Below are 1342 nucleotides of genomic sequence, written 5' to 3'. Positions count from 1 at the left end.
TGGTGGCTCCGTACAATGAAATAATGACTTGGATCTGCTGTCAGAGTCAGGAAAACATCCAAACCTGGCTATGAAACTGTGTATCCGTGCATCTTTAAATCTCAGGAAGTTACTGAGAAATATTTCAGGGGGGAAATCAAGGTACTGTTCAGCTCCAGAATTTCTCCCAAATGGTGAATGGAAAATGCCCCGATCCCCGTTCACCCCCAGAAGAGCGGCGCTGCAGGGCTGCCTGGGCTCTGCTAATTAAAGTTCAAAGCGCAAATGGCTTGGCGATCCCTGGCTTTCGCCCTTGGACGGAGAAATGAGATCACGATTTTCACCACGGGAAGGAACCGCTGCTGCCAGGCTGCTGAGCTGCTGCTTTGACGTCCTGAGCGGGTCCGCGTTACATCACCGGTGAGCTCGCGCTGGTGGGGTAGAAGAGGCTTCGTCAGGGACCCAGCCCCAGACTGAGGAGGATAAACAGGGAATAACCAGGATAAGGAAGTGGGGGTGGGGAGGAAGAGGAACACGGAGAAGGAAAAAGCAGGACCAAGTTCTTCATGCCCCGTGTTGGGGGGAGAGGGGGCATTTTGCACGGGCGCAACATTCTTAAACAGCCGCACCCCAAATCCCGTTCCTGCAGCCTCCAGCCGCCCTCAACTCCCAATCCCAAATCGAACAAAAACTGATAGCCAAAGCGGCTAGCAGAGGCAAGGGGACCGAGGGGGGCCGGCAGAGAGGCGCCGACAAGGACGGGGAGGGACCAAGGCGTCCGCGCTGCGGGGAGGGAGGAAGAAGGCGGGGGAAGCCGGCACGGCTGCGCCCCAGCCCGGCCCAGCCAGCGGTGCCTCCCCCTCTCGACCACAGGAGCCAGAGGGGGGAAGAAGAAGCGCCTCCTCCCCACCCGGGCCGAGGCGGTGGCGCAGGGGGAGGAAAGAGCCTCATCTTGCCCCCGATGAGGGGTGGATCATGCCATGGCAGCGCCAGCAAACGACCGCGGCGGTGGTGGCGAGCGGAGCCCGAGTGGCAGCCCGGGGACCCCGGCGGGAGCCAAGGAGGGCGCTCGAGCCGGGGGCGCCGCGGCGGGAGCCCGGGACCACGGAGGCGCAGGAGTGCGGGGCGTGGCGGCGTCGGCCCCCGGCCACCCCCCACTCGAGGACTACGAGTGCAAAATCTGCTACAACTACTTTGACGCGGACCGGCGCGCGCCCAAGCTGCTGGCGTGCCTACACACCTTCTGCCAGGAGTGCCTAAGCCAACTGCAGCTCCGCGCCATCGCAGCCGCCGGTGCGCCTGAGCGCCCGCCACGCCCGTCGCCCTGGCACGGCCCGCCGGGCGCCATCGCGTGCCCCGTGTG

The sequence above is a fragment of the Trichechus manatus genome, unplaced genomic scaffold (genome assembly GCF_000243295.1).
Source record: "Trichechus manatus latirostris isolate Lorelei unplaced genomic scaffold, TriManLat1.0 scaffold00041, whole genome shotgun sequence".
Lineage (NCBI taxonomy): Eukaryota > Metazoa > Chordata > Mammalia > Sirenia > Trichechidae > Trichechus > Trichechus manatus.
The sequence above is the reverse complement of the archived record's forward strand: the minus strand, read 5'-3'. Positions refer to the sequence as shown.